Source organism: Quercus robur, chromosome 3 (assembly GCF_932294415.1).
Source record: "Quercus robur chromosome 3, dhQueRobu3.1, whole genome shotgun sequence".
Lineage (NCBI taxonomy): Eukaryota > Viridiplantae > Streptophyta > Magnoliopsida > Fagales > Fagaceae > Quercus > Quercus robur.
Genome location: NC_065536.1, coordinates 32,062,060 through 32,084,947, shown reverse-complemented (window position 1 = coordinate 32,084,947; position 22,888 = coordinate 32,062,060). Strand labels below are relative to the sequence as shown.

General features: G+C 37.6%; 1 pseudogene; it reads left to right on the top strand.

Annotated features, from left to right (window-relative positions):
- The first annotated feature begins 545 nt into the window (after positions 1–545).
- LOC126719529 (transmembrane 9 superfamily member 2-like) lies at positions 546–22,458 on the top strand (annotated as a pseudogene).
- The last annotated feature ends 430 nt before the right edge of the window (positions 22,459–22,888 follow it).

Here is a 22,888-nt window from a genome sequence, read left to right as displayed (position 1 = left end):
ACCATCTCCCAAGCTATGATACTAGTACACTTTCCATTTGCAGCCTCCACAGTTGCAAAATGTGCCACCTCTTCTGCCATCATGTATGTACAGCTGTGAGCCTCACCTTGTTTCCACCACCCTTCCATCGTCAGTTTCACTTTGACATTGCCAACTTCGTCACCATTGTCCCTCTGCCATTGCCACCAATACCAGCAACACCATATTTCTGCCATTGTTTACTCTTCTTACAACATCACTCTACCTTAGGATCACTTATATCTCTTCCATACTGTCTTCACTATAGTACTATACTTGTTATCTCCGCCATAGACTCCAGAAATTGAAGCTATATGAGCTTCACACTAAGCAATATATACTTTCACAAAACCACAATTTTATTCAGTTCCATGAAATAAAATTTGAAATGCAAAAAGTAGGAAAAAAAGAAAAAAGAAAAAAGAAAAGGTCTGAAGTCTCGAGATTCTTGATTCTTGAACTTGTAAGCCTTGCCTAAGGACTTCACAAACTTAAGATTGCAAGTTTGTGCTGACAATGGTCATAACATGACCATATATATTTGTATTGTTTATGTGGTCATGCTTGGAACAAATAGTCTAGCTTTTACATATCTCTGTATATCAGCCCTGTTACACGAATTCATTTTTTATTATTATCTAATTTTAAGTATTTCTTTCTTGTTGCAACAAGAGTAGAATGGAGAAATTTGTGGCAATTATTTTTATGCCATACTTGTAATGTGTTGTGGGAGTCTAGTGAGATCAGATGCAATTGATCATCACTACAAAGAGATCGTGTCCCTCTCTATGTCAACAAGGTTGGGCCACTTCACAATCCCAGGTAAAGTCTCAGTCTGCCTAAAAATTAAGTGTTTGAGTTGATTTAGTGTCAAATTAATTTTCATTAATTTGGAGGATTCCCATTCAGGATTTATATGGGTTATGTCGGTTGGAGTTTTGCTTTTGTTATGTACTTATGAGTATTGATTCAAGAAAACTATTTTTGTATCAATACTTGAAATATTTATATATATATATATATATATATTTTTTTTTTTTTTCCAAAAATTAACCTCATATGTGTTTGTGTAGGGCTGTTTGGGTGGGTTGTGTTCATGATGATGTGTGCATATTTGATTCTGTACACTGTTTTGAATTTGGCATGGTTGATTTCAATGATAAAAATTTGTTATGAATCTTATACGTAGAAATAATAAATTTAATTATCTAACCATTTGTCTAACAACTATAAACTTTTAGTTTATATACTATATCTTTGCTTGCAAATTTATGAGACAGAGAGAGCTTCGTACCATAAATTAGCTAATGCAACTACCTATCAAAAAAAAGAAAAAAAAGGGCTAATGCAAATACAATTTCTTCTATTTTTTTCCTTTTTGTTGGGTAAAGATAGATTGACCCCGGTTAATTAATTTAATTATCCAAATTGATTAATTAGGTCAAATTACATGCAAATTGTGGAGGCACCAACAAATCACCAAATAAACTAAATGCATCGGAAATTAAATTGACACAGTGATTTGTTAACAAATGGAGAAAAACTTTTGCAAGACAAAACTCCACTGGGTGAATTTAAAGTCACCACTTCCAAGAATCCACTAATCAATAATTAAGTGGTTACAAGTATGAAGAATTTTACCACTATTCTGGCTTATCCCAGAATACCAACTTACAGTTGAACCTTCGCTTTAATACCTAATTGGACTTGATCTTGTAGTTGTCTTCTTTCCTTTGTTATACAAATCTCCAATTTGTGAATAACTCTTTTGCATGGATCCTAGTACGTGACTAACTCTAGCAACTTGAATGGTTGTTGTTGGTTACAAAGTTCTTCATTTCATCAATAATGAAGATTAGGAAGCACTTGGTTTCTAAACCCTATGACGTACGAATGCAGTAGCTTCACACAGAGGAAGTATGAGTTCTAGGTCTCTGTATCTATATATGACGGCTTTTAAAATCTACCTTATATATGTCTAGGATTGTGAGAAAAGAAACCCTAATCAAATAAGATAGCATGGGCCAAATTTCAAATCTGGAATTCTAAAATTGTAATTCTTGATAGATCGAGCTTGTGTCCAGCTTGTGTTGAGCTTCTTCATTTAACCTGGATAGTAGTATCTGTCGAGCTTCTGTCGAGACTTAATGAATCAGCTTTTCTTTACTTGTTTCTTAGATCAATCTTCATGTCTTTAAAGATAGCACTTGATATGTTTGAGCAACATATCTCTTCATACATTAAACCCAACTTAGATCTACCCAATTACAAGAAAAGTATGTTTTGTCAAAGGATTATCCAATTACATAGAAAATATGACCCTAACACTTTTCAAATACAGTGAAACTTACCATTACTTCGATCTTCCTTTCTGCTTCTCAGGTTTTCATCTTCACTTATGTCTTATGTTCACTGATCTATATTTTTACTACTTGTTCTTTTATATTATTTTTCTCTATAATTGGATGGATTATACTGACAGATTATGCCAAGGAGAAGAAGGAAACTCTAGGTGAGGTATTGAATGGAGATTGTCTTGTCAGTTCTCCATATCAACTTGAATTCCAGACAAAGAAAGATTCTCAAGTTGTTTGTAGGAAGAACTTGATAAAGGAAGAAGTTTCTCAATTCTGAAATGTGGTTAAAAGACATTATTACTACAAATTTTATATTGATGACTTGCCAATCTGGGGATTCATTGGATGGATCAAAATGTTAGACTTAAGTGGTCGAAATGAGAGATATTTTCTTTGCAAGCATCTTCATTTTGAGGTTCATTTTAATAAAGATCATGTAATTCAGATCAATCTCACTACAGAGTCTGTGATGGACCTGCCTAAGGACAGGGGATTACTTGTGGACTTCAGTTACGATGTGATAAGGAAGGAAACTGACACTATATTGGAGGAAAGGATGAAAATATACTTGCCGTATTTTTCATCACTAGACCACTTACATATCCGCTGGAATTCAGCCGGGAATACATTTGTTATGATTCTCATCCTAACTGGTGGCCTTGTAACATTTTACATGAAAGTCCTTAAGAAAATTTTTATGGAGTATTTATGAATGTATAAGTATTCATTTCAATTGGATGATTATCCTTCATTACTTTTAATTTATTTTATTCACTCGATTCCTTGAAAGACATACATACGATGAAGTATTAGCTGATGACCAAGAAGAGAAGGGATGGAATTTGCTGCAGTCCTTGGTTCTGGCACTCAGTTGTTTACCCTGTAAGTATTTAAGTAACAAAGTCTTTGATGATGTCGTAAATATCACCAGTGAGCTACACAATCCTTACACGCTCGTAACGATATCTGCACAGAAAAGAGAGAAGACCTAACAGAGAGCACCGGTGTGGTGCCGGTCGAATACCCTTTGAAGGTCAAGTTAGAACTATTTTCACAATTCTAGAGTGCTAGAGAAGGGTAAATTATACGTACCTTGATTTGTGAGGGTATTGGGGCTTTTATAGTAGTAGAAGGTTAGCATCTCTTCCTTGGTGTAGAAGTCTTTTCCTTATAGGAATCCTCTTGAATAGTCCCAAACGTGATGGACAAGACATTTCCTTGTAGAGAAGATCTTCATCAACACGCGTATCTTCCGGAATCCTCTTTGTGCTAGGACTCCATTTACCTTGGGATTCTGTGGTGATTAAGTGTGTGTTGTAAGTATTTCCCATCTGGGGTTTTTGCTGGATCTACCCATAATAGGCCTTTGCACAAGTTGGGCTTGCCCTCCATCGGCCCACAGACATGGATTCGTCAAGCCCATTTAAAGGAGGTCCGTCAGGCTATATTTTTACCCTCTTCAGTTGCCCCCTTCACCCCATGGGTTCGTCATCCAACTAGGAAGGACCCATGGGGTGATGGTTCAAGGCTCTAGGGATGACGGTTCAAAAGGCCTGTGGGTCGACGGTTTCAATGCGACTGCCGTGAACTGTGCCAACGCTTGACAGGTTGTCCGAAAGCCATTATGACGCATGACATGTGTCGCTTTTTGATTGGATTTTACCTCCGATTGAAGCGTCGCCTCGTCTTCTGTGCACTTCCTCTATAAATATCAATGTCTTCCTTTCTCATTTCTCCATTTTTTGCCGAAACACACTGTTAGAGCGCAACCATCATCTTTGTCAGAGACCACTCCGTTCAGTTGTTGTATCCGTCATCAACACACTTCCTCCGTTCATTCACAAAATTGGTAAGTACTCTCTTTTCACAAGTCCCTTTTACCAGCAGATATACTTTTACCTTTTCTCATTTTCCTAGACTTTATACACCCGTCATCATTTCTAGATCTGTCAGAGTCTTAGGTTTCGTCGTCACGTGTAGGCAATGTCTAGTGCGTCAAGTAACCAGTCAGTTGTCCGTGACGGGGCGAATTACGAGGAAGTATACACGTCCGGTCATAAAGACCAAGAGAGTCCAGGCGGAGAGAGGAGTCCGACCACCTCTTCCTTGTCCTCAACAAATGAGGATACGGAGATGGCTGAACCAGAGGAGGTTTTTGATGATGGGGAGGAACAACAAATAAGATCCGTCATAGGTGCTGATGGACTTAGGGAGTTCATCATGCTACCGGAGTGGGACGGTGAATAACTTTAAGTCCATCATCAAGGAGAAACACTTCAAAACTCTTAGGGATAATTTCCAAATTCCTGATAACATCCCCATCCGTTTGCCCTATAAGTCAAAGAAATGCTACTATGAAGGGGTAGAAGATGTCAGAGTGTCTGAACAAATGTTGAAGGTCGGACTTAGGTTTCCACTAAGCTCCCTTCACCGTGAGCTCCTTAAATACTTGGGCCTATCCGTCAACCAAGTGTCTCCAAACGCCTAGAGGATCTTCATAGCAATGGAGGTCCTGTATGGTGCTATGACTGACGATGCTAGGAGGCTGACAGTGAGAGAATTCCTTCACTGCTACCGTCCGGATGAGATAGACAAGTCAAAGGGGATGTATAGTTTTGTACCTAGGAGTCTGTTGTTGAAGGTTATATTTGAAACACCAGACTCAAATAAGGATTGGAAGAGTCATTATTTCTTCTTAGAAGGTGACGAGTGGATGTGTCGTCCGGGGGACAAGGAACACATGCCCGTTGACACGACTTGGGGCATATTGCATCCGTCCAATATGCACCCATCCTAGTGTGTGAACTTTTTACAATCGTTCAGTTTATTATAACTTTTCCAACAATTTTAATCATTCTTCTTCTTTGCAGTTAGATGGCGCCCACAAGTTAAACTTGAGGAGTTAAGCTTTCTTGAGACGATTTTTTCTATGACCCAGCCAGAGGAAAGGACTTGGGCAAAATTAGTTACACTTAATACAATCCATTGGTATTGTGACGGACTTGAGCCAACGCCAACAACCGTTAGATACGAAGAAAAAATTCGCAGATGTAAGTCTGTCATCCTCATTCTATTTGAACGGTCTTCAATTTTATCGTAGTAGTTAACTTCACCCGTTCACCTTTTCAGAAATGGACGACGCTAAGAGGAGAGCACTAATTAGGTCGCAGGTTGCTAAGAAAAAGGAGACCGGCGACGTGGCTCCCAAGGGGATGGGCTCAAGCAACCCATCCATAAAGAGGAAGCAACTACCTAAAGGGGACCGTCTTGCTAAGAAGCCCAAAGTCCCTTTGGAGCCCGTTGTAGGGCTAATGGCTGAGGGTGTGAAGACGATCACCCCAGTGAAGCATAAGGCTGGCAAAGGCCCTATGAAGGCTCCGTCCACCAATCAAGAGAAGCTGCCCGTCCTCCTTCACGAAGATTCTAAACATGCCTTGGAGTAGCTCTCGTCCATCATTTCGTTGGAGGATTATGAGGACTTGGGCAACCACTCCACGGAAGCCATGGGGGAGACGGGTTTTTTTGCAATCGCCTAGGTAATCCAACCCGTCACCTTTATGTCCATCCTTTCCAATTTGCTTTCCATCTAACTCACATTTTTCTTGTGTTTCAGGCCATGGATATGATGAAAGGGCTGATGGGACGGTGTCTTACCCACGAGACAGCCCTAGAGCGTGTATAAGCAAAGGCAGAGCAGACGGAGGATGAGTTGAGCTAGCTACATAGTTGGAAATCCACAATGGAGAAAAAGTTTGAACTTTCGGAGAAGGTAAGAAAAGATCTTGAGCAGAGCACGGAGGAGGCGAAGAAGGCCCTTGAGGGAAAGGACAAGGAGATAAAGGACCTGAAGGATAGGCTCCGTCAGGCTAAGGAGGTGGCGATACGTGAGTACCGTGACTCCGATGCCTTGCTGTCAGAGCTAGGAGACTCTTTCCTGTAGGGTTTTGACGACGCCCTCCGTCAGGTTAAGAAGGCCTACCCCGACCTGGATGTTTCAAATGTTAAAGTTGAGGACCAAGCTCAAACCTCCGTCATGCCCATCGCCTCAGAGGACACTGATGACCTTTTTACTGAGGGTGCAACTCAAGGTGACTGAGAGTCAGCTTTGGCCCAGAATTCCTAAGGTCAAGTTCAAATTGTGGCAGATGACACCCATCAGGAGAAGGACGCAGATCCTTAGGAGTTGATTTATTTATTTATTTATTATTATTATTTTTTTTTGTGAGTTGGGAAATCAATCCCTTAATTTTATCCGTTACTATGTTTATGTTAAATAATTTCCCCTTCAAGGGTTTTATATTTCTATCTGCCATTTTGGTTTAATTGCTTGTTTCATGGTTGCTACGAATGTAGTGATCTGTTTTTCATTCGACCCGTCCACCATGTGAGGCCTTTAATTTTATAGCCATTGGGTTAAAACCGAACTTTCAAACTGTGTCCGTCCACATTGTGTTATGGAATTATAAGTTGCGTCCGTCTTATCATCTAGAGGGATCGTCCTTCTTACGGACTTGGTTAGACTTTTATCCTTAATGGACGGTCTGTCCACCCTTTTCCATATATATTTCCGTCGCCCTGGATAGACCGTTCACCTTATAGGCTTAATATTCAAGGATGGTCCGTTGATTTTAAGTAAAATTTGTATCTTGTATGGGTGAACCGTCCATTTCATGAACTAGGTAATTTATATCGTCCATTTTAGACTAGGAATTTTTCATTCCCTTGGGATGATCCGTCTAGTCTCTAAATTTTAGTTTATACCCGTCCACTTTTGTGGACTTAGAATTTCTATCTTCCTAGGATGATCCATCCAATATCTGGACTTAGTTTTTTACCCGTCCACTTTTGTGGACTTGGAATTTTTATCCTCCTAGGATGATCCATCCAGTATCCAGACTTTGTTTATATCCATCCACTTTTGTGGACTTAGAGTCTTCATCCTCCTGGGATGATCCGTCAGGTATCCAGACTTTGTTTATATTTGTCCATTTTTATGGACTTAGAATCTTCATCCTCTTGGGATGATCCATCCAGCTTGTGGACTTTATTTATATCCGTCCACTTTTGTGGACTTGGAATCTTCATCCTCCTAGGATGATTTGTCCAGTTTGTGGATTTTATTTATATCCGTCCACTTTTGTGGACTTTGAATATCCATCCTTCTGGGATGATCCGTCCAGTTTCTGGACTTTGTCTTTATCCGTCCACTTTTGTGGACTTGGAAATTTATCCTTCTGGGATGATCCGTCCAGTCTCTGGACTTAGTTTTTTACTTGTCCACTTTTGTGGACTTAGAATATCTATCCTTCTGGGATGATCCGTCCAGTCTCTGGACTTTGTTTTTTACCCGTCCACTTTTGCGAACTTGGAATTTTCATCCTCCTGGGATGATCCGTCCACTCTATGGACTTTATGAGAATTCAGGCAGAAAAGACATAGATGTGTCTGAATATTCTTCTTCTTCTTCTTCTTTTAAAAAAAAGTATTTGTAGAAAAGTACCTACCCCCTTGGGCTTAAAAAGAAACTTAAAGTATTGTAGCAAAAATTGTCTAAGTAAAACTGGTAATTGTAGTAAAAGCTAAATAAACTGGAAAAGACCGTCGTTGTTCTTCATCTCTACTGGTAGTATTTCCGTAGGTGCTCCGTGTTCCATAGGTGTTGAAGCCTTCGCCTGTCCAGCGTCTCGAGATGGTAGGTACCCTTCCTCTGCCATGATGCGATCTTGTAGGGTCCTTCCTAGTTGGGGCCGAGCTTTCCTTGCGAAGGATCTCTAGTAGCACCCAATACCTTCCGTAGTACAAGATCTCCAACCTGAAAATCTCAATGCCTGACATTGGAGTTGTAGTGTTTCGCCATGAGATTCTGATACCGCACCATCCTTTGCTCTGCTATCACTCGTACTTCGTCTACTAGGTTGAGGTGAAGGCGCATGGCCTCTTCGTTCTTATCCCTGTCATAGTACTCCACTCAATAGCTTGTGAGCCCTACTTTTGTTGGGATGACAGCTTCACTTCCCTATGTTAGTCTGAACTGCATTTCTCTAGTGGGTTTTCTTGCTGTAGTTTGGTATGCCCATAGAACGCTCGGTAGCTCGTTCGGCCAAATACCCTTTGCCCCCTCAAGTCAGGTCTTGATGATCTTGAGCAAGGATTGGTTCGTGACTTCAACTTGTCCATTGGCCTGTGGGTGTGCGGGTGACAAGTAGTGATTCTTGATACCTAGCTCCGAACAGAAGTCCTTAAATGCGCTGTTGTCGAATTGCTTTTCGTTGTTGGAGACAAGCACTCTAGGTATCCCGTAACTGCAAATGATATTCCTCCAAACAAAACTTCTAATGTTCCTTTCCGTGATAATAGCTAGGGCTTTTGCTTTCACCCACTTAGTGAAGTAGTCGATACCAACCACCAGAAACTTTAGCTGCCTAATTGCTATTGGGAAAGGGTCCATGATATCTAGTCCCTATTGAGCGAAGCGCCAAGGGGTCGTCATGGGGGTCAGTTCTTCGGATGGTTGCCTGATGAGATTATTGAACCTTTGACACTTGTCGCAGGCCTTGACATAAGCCTGTGCATCCTTTAGCATTGTAGGCCAATAGTATCCTGCTCGAATCAACTTGTGCACTAATGACGGTGCCCCCGAGTGGCTTCCCTAGATACCTTCGTGGACTTCTCTCATTACGTAATCTGCTTCCTCGTGGCATAGACACCTCAGGTATGGTCAAGAGAACCCTCTATTGTGTAAAACATCTTTTATCAGCACAAATTGTGATGCTTGGACTTTTAACTTTCTAGCGGCGTCATTCCCATCTGGTAAAACGCCAGTCGTCAGGTATGATATCAATGGTGTAGTCCAATTGCTTTCAGAATTTATTTCCTGCACATTTGTTCCGTTATCAATAAGTGAGGAGACTTGGACAAATGACAATACCTGTTCAGGGACAAGCATAAATTCTGCCGAGGCTGCTTTTGCTAGTCGATCTGCACATTTGTTTTCCCCCCTCGGGATTTGAACGAATTTGACTTTGAGGCTGCCGATTTGATTCTTCAGTTCTTCTAGATACCTCTTCATCCTTTCATTCTTACACTCGTAACTGCCATTAATCTGACCTGTTACTACCTGTGAGTCGCAATGCACGACCACGTTTTCAGCACCTGCCACCAAGGCTTCATATTTTGCCTTGTTATTGGTTATGGGGAAATCCAGTCAGATCATGCACTCGATCTTATCTCCCTCCGGGGTTTGGATCACCACGCCGACCCCTCCTACTCATCTATTTGAAGATCCGTCCGTATAAATATTCCACTGTCGTGTCTCCTCTGCCCCCTAGCCATCTCCAAGGGTGAATTCAGAGATGAAGTCAGCCACTACTTGCCCTTTTATAGCCGTTCGCGAACGGTACTGTATGTTAAACTTGCTAAGCTCCACTGCCTATAAAGCCATTCGTCTTGCAGCCTCGGGGCTAATCATGGCTATTCTCAAGGGCTTGTCCGCCAAGACAACGATGGTATGTGCTTGGAAGTACGGCTTGAGTTTTCGCACTGCGGTTATCAATGCAAAGGCCAACTTCTCCATCTGAGGGTACCTATCTTCTACTTCTTGGAGCGCTCGGCTTGTGAAACAGCTAAATATAGGTAAAGCTCTTCTCCTGGCTTGGGGGGGCTGAGCAATGGGGGAGATGAAAGATATGCCTTTAAGTTGTCAAACGCCATCTGGCATTCGTCCATCCACTCAAACGATTTTCTCAAGGTGCGGAAGAAAGGTAGACATTTGTCCGTCGCTTTCGAGACGAACCTGTTCAGGGCCGCGATTTTGCCATTCAAACTTTGCACCTCCTTAACCGTCCTTGGCGGTTCTAAGTCTATTATGGCCCGTATCTTCTCCAGGTTAATCTCTATACCTCTTTGGGATACCATGAAGCCCAAGAATTTCCCCGCCATCACTCCGAACGCGCATTTGCCTGGGTTCAACTTCATGTTATATGAGCAGAAGGTGTCAAAGGTCTTATGGAGGTCACCTAGGTGATCATCTTCGCATAGGCTCTTCACCAGCATGTCATCAACATAAACTTGTACGTTCCTCCCGATCTGGTGCGCAAACATCTTGTTCATTAATCTTTGGTATGTTGCTCCAGCATTTTTGAGTCCGAATGGCATCACTTTGTAGCAGAACAGTCCCTGGCTGGTGACAAAAGAAGTCTTCTCTTGATCGGCTTCTTCCATCTTAATCTGGTTATAGCCCGAGAAAGCGCCTATGAAGCTCAAAAACTGGTGTCTTGCGGTTGAGTCTACCAAAGTATCTATCCGAGGGAGTGGATAGCTGTCTTTGGGGCAGGCCTTATTGAGGTCCGTGAAGTCTACGCACATCCTCCATTTTCCATTGGCCTTTTTAACCGTGATGACGTTTGCCAACCAGTCAGGCTAGTACACTTCTCGAAAATCTGGCCCAAGCAACTTTCGTATTTCCTCGACAATGGCTTTGTCTCACTCCTGAGCAAATACTCGTTTCTTCTGCCGAATTGGGGAAAATGAGGGTGATACATTCAGCTTATGAGCCATGATTGAGGGGTTGATTCCTGGTATGTCCTCGTGATTCCAAATGAACACGTCTTGAGTCATTAAGGATTACTTCTTCTAATTCTTCAACTGGCTCCACCACTGTCCGTTGTTCTCCTATGCACATTGTTTGCTGATGATCGTCCATCTCTAGCATAGCAATATAGCATTCTTGCGCTGCCACCTGATTTCTGCGTAGTTGTCCTACTCTATAATTCGTTGGGAATTTGATCATTAAATGGTAGGTTGAAGTTACAGCCTTTCATGAGTTGAGGGTGGATCGTCCGAGAATGGCATTGTAAGCGAACGAACAGTCGACCACCAGGAATGTTACTTCCTTAGTGATTTGTTGGGGGTAATCACCCACCGTTACTGACAATGTGACGACACCGATAGGAAACACTCTCATCCCTCCGAAACCAACTAGAGGGGTATTAATTGGGACCAACTGTTCTCTATCAATCCTCATTTGCTGAAAAGCTGGGTAATACAAGATGTCTTCCGAACTACTGTTGTCGACCAGAACCTGATGCATGTTATAGTCTCCTACCTTTAGGCTGACAACAAGAGCATCATCATGTAGGTGGTGCAACCTTCGAGCATCTTCTTCTAAAAATCTGATGACAGGTTGTTGATCTGTACCATCTTGGGTACAGTACCCGTAAGCTGGACATTCTGGACCGTTCTCAGGTAGGTCTTCTGAGCTTTTTTGAACGACCTAGAAGTTGTCGTGCCCCATACGATCATCCTTATGTCTCCAATGGGCGATCTTGGGCGCTCATTCTCTTGTCTTAGGGTCTGCTTTTAGGGTGGATCCGTTCTTTCCTTGCTAACGAACCTCTGTAGCTTCCCCTATCTTATAATTTCACTACAAAAAATAAGCTTATTTGCGATGGTCAAAGTTCGTCGCAAAAGCACAAAAAGTCGTCGTAAATTCGTATTACCGACGGCAAAAAGTTGTTGACGTCCGTCGGCAAAAGCCTTGTCGGTAATACTATATTGCCGACAAGGCCGTCGCTAACACTTATTTTCGACAGCAAAACTCCGTCGTAAGTACTTAATAATTGCCATCGCAAATTCAACTTCATACGAGGAAGTTGGACGACCAAATAGAGTTTGCGACGAACTAAGGCTGTCGTTAATGTATTTTTTTCGACAACTAAAAGTCATTGAAAATACTTGCCTTGTCGTCAAAAGTAGAACTTCAAACGAGGAAGTTGGTCGACCAAATACCTTTTGCGATGAACAATGACCGTCATTATTGTATTTTTTCGACAACTTAAAGTCATCATAAATACCTAGTTTTTCATCGAAAATATAACATCAATGCAACCAATTACTTTTTTTTGACAAACTTTAGCCTTGATTAAAAACCATTTATCTCGTCACTCATACATTATTTGCAAAAAAAATAGCTCCGTTGGAAAAAAATTTATGATATTTTTATTTTATTTGATAATATCAAATATTTCTGTATATGGAATAATTAATATATAAATTACAAACAAAAATCCATAATTGTTCATAAGAGTTTCTCCATTCAAATAACAAACACAAATCCATAATTTTTCAAAACTAATAAGTGCATTAAAAATGAAAATATTAAAAGGTCTACAAAATAGCATGTTGTTCAATAATACACGAAGGCTATATTATATCCTTTACTAAACTTGAAAGCATAAATATTGGAAGATCAATTATCATCTGAGTCAGTGTCGTCCTCCATCTAAGAGTCATCTTCCTCCTCATAGTCATCTTGTGTCATTATTTACATTGTGATCTCCTCCTCTACCATTGGTCTGCAATATTTTAAATTAAACTGAATAAATATATAAGAACATTGTAGTGTTCTAGTTAATGAGAACTTAAAAGAATACATCTACCACCAATAACCATATTAATAGTACATCTCCATCACCCTTAACAATATATCCATCACCACAACAAGTCACATGAAATCACATATGTACCAACAATAGCAATTAATTGAAAATTAAAATGAGCAAATTTAACACTTATTTCGACAACCTAAATAAAATAGCAAAAAAAAAAATAAATAAATAATGTTGATTATACTGAGAAAATATTTACGTGTAGTAGTTGCTTGCATATAATTAAAGCTCATCGATTTCAAAACATTTTTTATAATAAAAGCTATCACCTCTTTCAATTGATTGATTGTTCCCTCCAATAACCACTTATCATATCATAAGTTAATTTATAGAAAATATTGGGAAAAAATTTAGAACTTTGGTATTTTTCATTTTTAATATAAATATAAATAAAATAATATAACTTTAGGGATGGTTATATATACACGTGTGTGTGTGTGTGTCTGAACTACATGTATTCTTTAGTCTAATATGATCTATCAATATATATTGAATATAAATAATAAAAGAATAATATAATCACCAATCCTATTATATAACTATAAGCTACTTTTGTCTTTACTTGGAACTTTACTAACAAAGAAGAGGCAAACTCAAACAGGGCAAACTCTAAAAGGCTAAAACACAAATTGAACAAAGCACTATTATCAAGTGAAAAACGCTTCCCATGAATCAACAGATTGGTTGAGGCCACCAATACACACAAACATTACACTATGGGCTAGTACCAAATTATCAAGAACTTTGCCTACAATACTAGATGATATATTATTAAAGAGGTATATCTAAACCAAACCCAAATTTTAGATAAATGAAATAAACAAGCAAATAAATTTACTAAACCACAATACATTAACAAAAAAAAAAAAAATCCAAAGATAAGGATCTAAGAAGACCAACCTTTTGGGTTTGATTATGATTGGGAGAAAGAGAGAGAATGAACAGTAGATGGAGATAAGGGTTTTTTTTTTTAGTGAAATAGGTGTGTTAATTTAGTGAGTGGGCAAGGGAGGGCAGGGGATTGAAAAGAAAAAAAAAAAAAGGTGGGGGCGCTTGTTTTTTAGTGAATAGTGAAATAGGTGTGTTAATTTAGTGAGTGGGCAAGGGAGGGCAGGGGATTGAAAAGAAAAGAAAAAAGGTGGGGGCGCTTGTTTTTTAGTGAATAGTGAAATAGGTGTGTTAATTTAGTGAGTGGGCAAGGGAGGGTAGGGGATTGAAGAAAAAAAAAAAAGGAAGAAGGTGGGGGCTCTTCTTTTTTAGTGAAAGGGAGAGGGAGATTGCTAGGGAGCTAGGGTTTTGTCTTTTCCTCTCTCTTTTTTTTTTTTTTTTTTTTAACTAAAAGATAAAAAATATATTGTGGGGTTTTCTTTTTTATAAAATAATAATAATAATAATAATAATAATAATAAGGCATGGCTGGGTTTGTTTTAAATCAATATAACTTTATTTATTTTTATAACAAAACTATTTATTTCATTTATGACAACCACGCCACTTTTTTTTTTTTTTTGTCACTTTGAAATATCACTTTTTATTATTATTATTATTATTAATAAAAGATGGAAACACTATGAAATCTCACTTTTTGCAATTTTTTTTTTACATCAAGATTTCTTTTTTGATAAAAGAAGATAGATTGTTTATTAATTCAATATCTCAATTTAAAATAGGAAGAGAGATGAGAGACATTCTTCACATCGTCCAAAGCTTGAATGTGAATGTGACTTGTGAATGATTTAAGAAATGAAGATGTAGATGTAGTGAATGGATTACTTATTATGTACCCACAATTTTTCAGTTTTCCAATAGGCCATAGACCCAACTTCAATGTTGACCATGTTTGACCAAATATTGACTAATTTTGACCAAGTTTTGTAAACTTTGACTACTCATTTTTCACAATCCAACCATGTGATTTTTGTCATACTTTACAAACACCAATATATCATTACACTATTCCAATCCAACGGTTAGATTTTAGATTTCTGTCTAGAACATTATGGACATGTGTCATTATATCAACACATCAAAAAATTTTGATTGGTCACATTCTCACAATCCAACTGTTTGATTGAGCTCAAAGTTCATCAAAAAAAATATTTTATCACACTCTTTCAATCCAATGGTCAAATTTTAAATCGGATTATGGCATAAGATGGAAGCGTGTTGTTGTATCCACTTATCATGAAACTTCAATTACTAAAAATATTCAATACTCTTTCAAGATAGTTATATACTCTATAAACATTACTAAGAATTGAGAAAATGATCTAAAAAACACAACCCAAAATCTACAAAATGACCATAATGGATTTGTATGTGACTTTTGACTACCTTGTTTTGCTATTTTAAAACTTGAAACTGATAAAAACATAAAAAACAAGAAAACCTTAAAACATTAACTAATACCTAAAACCCAATTAAATCCTCCCTGATCAACGTAATTTGATCAAATCTAGTGGTCCTAGAACCAACTTTGAAGTTTGACCAAAGATTGAACAAGTTTAATAGTCTTTGACGAATTTTTGCAAGATTTGACTACTCTATTCTCACAATCTGGCCGTCTGATTGTCACTGTAATTTACAAACACAAATAGTTCACCACATTCTTCCAATCCAATGGTCAAATTTTGGATCTCTATCTGGTTGCATGATAGACACATATTGTTGTACCCACCTAATGGGAAACTTTGATTAACCCTATTGACACAATCCAACCATCCAAAATGGCTGAAATACGCCATCAAAGCTAGGAGATGACCAAAATACCCATAAACTTCTAAAATAACCAAAACACAACCCAAAACCTACAAAATGACCAAAGTGCCCCTCAAACCTTTAAGATGATCAAAATACCTTTTACCTTTAAAATGACCAAAATAGCCCTTAAGTACTTGGAGGGTCTTGAAAGATGTTTTTAAGCAGCTTTTAAAATTAAGATTGAGGAAAATTCATCATTCAAAGAAAATAACCATTTTTTATGGCCATATGTATGTTGGAAATAACCTTTATTGTGACAGATTTACCTTACCGTTACTAGTACTTTCTTTTCTTAAGAAAATTTTAACTATTAATGACAACCAACATGTTCGTTGCAAATAACAAATGCAATATATAGTGTTGGAAAAAAAGAAAAAAAAAACGTTAAACACATGAAAAATAAGGGCATGAATTCCCCCTTTGAAAAAATTATCATTGTCGACGGCTTAGGTACATCGCAAATCTTATTTATTGCGAGGGATCCAAGTCCATCACTAATACATTCTTTCTTTGAAAACAAATTAACTATTTACAATGGTCAACATGTTCGTCGCAAATACAAACTCAATTAGAAAAATAAAAATTAATAATTGTGATGGATAAATGTCATCACAAATGTGAAAACTAAGGGGGGGATTTTCCCTCCAAAATATTTTACCATTTTCGATGGCTTTATGTCTATCACTAATATTCTCTTTTATATTTATGATGGAAGAATGTTTGTCACACATACAAACACCATTAAAAAAATATTTTTGGTATTTTTGATGCATGATAGCTGTCACAAGTGTTAATAGTTCCGACGGTTTTTCTCCGGTCGTCATAAATAATACTTTATTAGCGACAAATATTTTTATTCCATCGCAAAAAGTAAGGTGGGAACACTTCCCTCCAAAAAAAATCATATTTTCGACAAAAATAATAGGCATTTTCGACAGACTTATTTTGCCGTTACAAATGTTTTAATATTTGACGAGTAATTGTCGACGAAGATACTTGCCATCGAAAAAGCTAGTTTTTCCGACAGCTTTTTGTAGTCGTCGAAAAAGTTTCATCGCAAATAGCAATCTTTTTTGTAGTGTAAGGGCCTCTATCTGCTGTTTTAGATCGTAGCAGTCAACTGTGTCGTGCCCGTGGTCTCGATGGAAGCGACAGTACTTGTCCCTTGACCTCTTGCTAGGATCTCCCTTCAACTTGCTGGGGAACGTCAAGGTTCCTTCATCTTTGATCTGCATCAAGACCTGATCTATTGGAGCAGTTAATGGGGTGAAGCTTGTGAACCTCCCAGTGGGGGGTTTGGAGCGTCTATCATCCCATCTTTCTCCGGTCCTAACCACTTTGCACCCCTTATCCTACCGTGTGTCCTCCTGTCTTTCCCTTTTTCTGGGCTTATCCTCGCAGGTCAGTAGTGTGTCTTCCACATTCATATACTTGGTGGCCCTATAAAGCACATCCGACATGGTCTTTGGATCGTTCTTGTACACAGAAAATAGGAACATACCCTTTCATAACCCATTAGTGAATGCTGCCACGAGTATCTTGTCATCCGCCTGGTCAATTGAGAGGGCCTCTTTATTGAAACGGGTTATGTAGGACCTCAGCGTCTCGTCCTTTCGCTGCTTAATGTTCATCAAACATGCAGTTGACTTCTTGTATTTGTGCCCTCCAATGAAGTGCAAAGTGAACTGGGCACTCAGCTCCTTGAAAGTAATGTTAGAGCTAGGCGTTAACCGACTGAACCAAATTCTCGCAGCACCATTCAGCGTTGTAGGGAAGGGCCTACACATGATTTCGTCTATAACTTCTTGAAAGTGCATCAAGGTCTTGAAGGTCTCCAGGTAATCTAGAGGATCCTTGACTCCGTTGTAACTGTTTATATGTGGCATGCGGAATTTATGCGGCAGAGGAAAGCAATTGACGGAGGCAGTGAACAGTGAGTTGGTTCGGTTGACTAGGTAGTCAAGATCGCTGGATACTCGTCCCTTGAGGGTGTTCATCATAACTTCCGTCTGCTCCTTCATTGCTTGCATCTCCGCAACAATAGGTGGAGCCATATCCATAAGGGTTGGGAGGCTTATGTTTTGTCACTCCGGTCTACTTGGGGCGTTACTACCCTCCGGTCTCTCCTGGTTCCTGCGATCAGCACTAGCACCTTCTTGATCTTCTTCTTAGTTTCCCATCGCTGCGTTCTTTTGTTGCAGTTATTCCTCTAGGGTTTGGTTTTGTCTGGTGAAGCACTCCACTGCCGCTGTAAGGGTTAGGACTTGTCTCTCCAGGGTAGTAGGTTGTGGCTTGTCTTCCTGAACGTTGTTGGTGGTCGCCATCGAGCGTGTAAGTACCATGTAGCCCTTTGCCCGGGTAGCGTTTGTATGGCCTACAAGTTGCAGTTATGATACTATCCCCACAGACGGCGCCAACTGATGATGCCGTAAATATCACTAGTGAGCTACACGATCCTCGCACGCTCGTAACAATATCTGCACAGAAAAGAGAGAAGACCTAACAGAGAGCACCAGTGTGGTGCTGGTCGAATATCCTCCGAATGTCAAGTTAGAACTATTCTCACAACTCTAGAGTGCTAAAGAAGGGTAAATTATGCGTACCTCGATTTGTGAGGATATTGAGGCTTTTATAGTAGTAGAAGGTTGGCATCTCTTTCTTGGTATAGAAGTCTTTTCCTTATAGGAATCCTCTTAAATAGTCCCAAACGTGATGGACAAGACATTTCCTTGTAGAGAAGATCTTCATCAACACGTGTATCTTCCGGAATCCTCTTCATGCTAGGACTCCATTTACCTTGGGATTCTGTGGTGATTAAGTGTGTGTCGCAAGTATTTTCCATCTAGAGTTTTTGCTGGATTTACCCATAACAGGCCTTTGCACAAGTTGGGCTTGCCCTCTATCAGCCCACGGACATGGATCCGTCAGGCCCATTTAAAGGAGGTCCATCAGGCTATATTTTTACCCTCTTTAGTCTTGTCTTGTAAGTATTTAAGTATTCAACTACGTCCTTAAGATGAGTACATTGATAATTTTTTTGTTAACTTTTTTCTGTTAGCATTTTCAGTACTGAACTAATTTTGATACTCGGATTGGTTGGTATATTTTATCAATATGACCGAGAAACCTATTGACAGCATTGGTGGTCATATATGCAGTTACATATGGAGTTGCAGCATACGCATCAACCTTTTCTTATTGTTAACTTGAAGGAACAAATTGGGTCTGTACTGGTATATTTTTTTAATGAAATTGCCTAAGTTTTTAGTTTAAAACATTAGAAAATGCCGAATGAATTATAAGACTTTTTTTTAGGAAACAAAATCAAAAAAGAATTACGAGCCTCTTGGCTTAACTAAAAGAGTATTCAATGAATACAAAACAAAAATACACAAATTGTAAACACTACAAAAAAAGCTAAATACTCAATTTTTCCTAAGAATAAACATTAGCACCCTCACATATGGAAGGAATATATTTCTTCCCTCTTTTTAGAGAAAAGTAGAGACGAGTCAAACATACAAGACGTAAGTGTATGGATAAGTGCCATTGAGCTAGAAAACTGTCAGAGAATTTTACTTCTCGTCCCAGATATGAAACGTCTCACTTCCCAACTTACGGTATTGGAGAATTATACTAAACATATAGAGACAAAACCCATATTTACAATGATTAAAATAATCTTAAAATAAAAGATTTTGGTTAATCCATTAAATAAAAAATTATCTGTTAATTTTAATTTCAAACAATTATTTTAATTCTTATTTTTTAATTCTATTTTCTATCTTTTTTATTTTTATTTTTATTTTTATTTTGCTATTGTGAATGACTTATTTCATTTATGAAAAAAAAAAATTCCTTCATATAATTTCCACTATATGAAAAAATTACTCCTTTGATTTTTAGAATAAAAATATAATATTTTGTATAGATAGACCATTTAAAATTTTTTATAATTATTTTACTCTGGCCGTTTAACCAGTTATTTGAAAATTTGATACCATCGCCATGGATATTTGTATTGTATGATTTTCAAGGAAGCAAAATGCTTCATTAAATTTTAGAAAAATGATTTAATGAATTGTGTGCATAATTTTAACAAAAATACATATAATCATATACATCAACCTTTTCTTATTGTCAACTTGAAGGAACAAATTAGGTCTGTACTGATAAATATATATATATATATATATATTAATGAAACTGCCTAAGTTTTTAGTTTAAAACATCAAAAAATGCCGAATGAATTATAAGACATTTTTTAGGAAACAAAATCAAAAAAGAATTACGAGCCTCTTGGTGTAACTAAAAGAGCATTCAATGAATACAAAACAAAAATACACAAATTGCAAACACAACAATAAAAGCTAAATATTCAATTTTTCCTAAGAATAGACATTAGCACCCTCACATATGGAAGGAATATATTTCTTCCCTCTTTTTAGAGAAAAGAAGAGACGAGTCAAACGTACAAAACGTAAGTGCATGGATAAGTGTCATTGAGCTAGAAAACCGTTAGAGAATTTTACTTCTCGTCGCAGATATGCAACGTCTCACTTTCCAACTTACGGTATTGGAGAATTGTACTAAACATATAGAGACAAAACCCATATTTACAATGATTAAAACAATCTTAAAATAAAAGATTTTGGTTAATCCATTAAATAAAAAATTATCTGTTAATTTTAATTTCAAACAATTTTTTTAATTCTTATTTTTCTTTCCATTTTCTATCTTTTTTTATTTATTTTATTTATTTTGCTATTAGGAATGACTTATTTCATTTATGAAAAAAAAAAAAATCCTTCATATAATTTCCACTATATGAAAAAATTACTCCTTTGATTTTTAGAATAAAATAATAATATTTTGTATAGATAGATCATTTAAAACTTTTTATAATTATTTTACTCTGGCCGTTTAACCAGTTATTTGAAAATTTGATACCATCACCATGGATATTTGTATTGTATGATTTTCAAGGAAGCAAAATGCTTCATTAAATTTTAGTAAAATGATTTAATGAATTGTGTGCATAATTTAACAAAAATACATATAAACATATAACCAAAACTTTAAACCAATTGTGTGCATATTAGTTTTCCTGTGGTCACAGTTTAGTCTCAATAAGCCGTTAGTACACTACCCAAATCCCTGTGTTCTAATTCTAACTTAACTACTAATTCTTCTCAAAAAAAAAAAAAAAAAAAAATTGATTAGTTTTCCTGAATTTTGACCTGACAGGCAAGGAATCTGTTGCTCACGGGATGCCTTTCTTATGGTCCTCTGCTGTTTACATTCTGTTTACTTAATATGGTTGCAATTTCTTACAAAGTAACTACAGCTTTGGAACAATCTTGCTAATAGTTGTTTTATGGATGTTTGTTGCATTTCCATTGTTCATTTTGGGTAAGACTGTTGGAGAAAATTGGAAAGTCGAGTTTCAGGCTCCTTGCCTCACCACAAAGTTCCCAAGAGAAATTCCACCATCCTGCTGGTACAGTACAGGGGTGTTCTAGTATCTGGGGTTACAAGTTCTACAACATAAACAGCATCATAGTTGTTGTCTTCGTTATTCTTCTGATTGTCACTGCTTTGGTTACTGTGGCTTTGACCTTCTTTCAGCTTGCTGCTGAAGATCATCAATGGTGGTGGAGGTACACATACATGTTTATCATATAGTCATTTGTTACTGTTGCAATTTTTTTTTTTTTTTATTGCACTGAAAGAATAGATCCAAACAAAAACTTATCTTATTCATCAGTCCATGTATCTCTTTGGGAATACAACAACAGATGTAGCAAGGATCATGAAGAAATCGATAACTTAAAACAAATCCTGCCCAAACTTTCTGGACCAATTAGCTAGATTTCTTGTACTTCTTGTGACACACAGTAAAATGTAAATTTTTTTTAATGAATAATATTTTATTCAAGACACTAAAAGTACAACTGTGGAAGTCATGCAGTTGCAAACTATATTGTAAGTGGTAGATCCGCAGCCTCTTGAAAACTGTACGGTAAAGCATTTGTTTGCTCTTTCATAAGGGAATGCTAAGAATTGCACTATGGTGTATAAGTTCCAAAGTTTTTTACATTGCATTAGAAGAAATCTTATCACTGAATTAGTGTCAGATGAACTGATATATAAATTATGAATGAGTGTCGATTCTGTTGTATCACTGATCTTTTGCAATTGAAGTCCCTCAATACCTAGCTTAGTTTATATTTACGACTAGTAGTTCCTTATTATGTTTTGATTTTGTGTAGTCTTTTGTGCACCCTTTATCTTGATCAGGCACTAGATTATTGTTGGTATTTAATTGTACTGGGCCTACTGATGTTGTAAGTGATACTAATTTCTGCTAAAATAGTGTAAATGCCTACTTGAAATGGTCTTTTGTCGTACCATCAAATGTTGTCTCAACTGTTAATATTGGTATTCTTCCTGTATCCAACCTATCTCACATTTTGTTAATCTGGATGCTGCATCTTTGGACCATAGGTTTATCTACTAATCTATTGCTTATGCTTTACTAGAACCTTCTACATTTTAAAATTTTTTATGTCTATCTAGGAAATTTCTTGAGCTTGAATGAGAGCTTTCAGTGCTAGTTTTATTAACTGATCAGAGTATGTATATGAATCTTTCTCAGGACCTTTCTTTGTGGTGGATCAACAGGTTTGTACGTTTTTGGCTACTGCATTCATTATTACTATGCACTAACAAATATGTCCGGTTTGTTGCAAACCTCGTTCTTCTTTGGATACATGTCCTGCATCTGCTATAGCATCTTCCTAATGCTTGGGACCGTGGATTATCTTGCCTCTTTGCTCTTTGTCCATCACATTTATGGGTCTATTAAGTTTGATTAGTGGGTCTATCATTACTTGTGGGACCATGAGTCGTTTAAGTATGGCTCAGCTGTGCCTCAGATTTCAAAGAATGATATGAATAATGAGTATGCTTCAAGAATGCCCCAGATTTCAAAGCATGATATGTACTATGGGTATTATTAGTTGGTCATTGATGCTCCCTGCATGAGTCATATTGTCAAAAACCAAACAGAAAAAAAAAAAAAAAAAAAAAAAAAAAAAGGGTTGTTTATCGATTTTTTGGCCTTGTTGAGGATTCTGCTGATAAATCCTATGCTAATTTACATAATTTATATCAATACAATAATGGCAACTAAAGACAACGTTTTTGTGCTTCTCATTGGAGGGTTGAAATGGGTAAGGAGAGAGGGTGACTTGGAGAATTTCCACCCAGACCAAACTACCCATAACTTGTGAATTAATCCTAGAA